This window comes from Geospiza fortis, unplaced genomic scaffold, assembly GCF_000277835.1.
Source record: "Geospiza fortis unplaced genomic scaffold, GeoFor_1.0 scaffold55, whole genome shotgun sequence".
Taxonomy (NCBI): Eukaryota; Metazoa; Chordata; class Aves; order Passeriformes; family Thraupidae; genus Geospiza; species Geospiza fortis.
The window spans coordinates 10,241,208-10,241,602 of record NW_005054308.1 but is presented as its reverse complement, the minus strand read 5'-3'; positions in this window follow the sequence as shown (position 1 = coordinate 10,241,602).

Sequence of the window (395 nt, the reverse complement as noted above, 5' to 3'; positions counted from 1 at the left end):
GCCCCGGATCTGGCGATGACAGTCGGAGCGATCCCTGTGAACGGGGAGGCCTGAAATATTGCCGTTTAATGAGGGGAGGGGTCGATCTTCGCGGCTGCCTTTCCTGCAGGCTTCCCTGGGAAATAACTCCAGGGGATGGATGCTCCTCCGCTGCAGGAGCAAGGGTGAAGTGTTCGGGGAATGGGGAGGCAGCCTGGGGAGAGGGGCCTGTGGAAGGGCTTTGCAGAGTGTTTGCGGCACCCCTGGCCCTCCGCGGGCGTTCTGAACCTCGTTGCCTCGTTTTTATTACAAGCTTAGAGGGGTAGGTTAGATACGGGCTAAAATAACGAAGCGATCTCGATCCTCCCCAAACCCGGAGCCGCCTCTCAAATTCGCCTTGGCGACATCTCCATCCT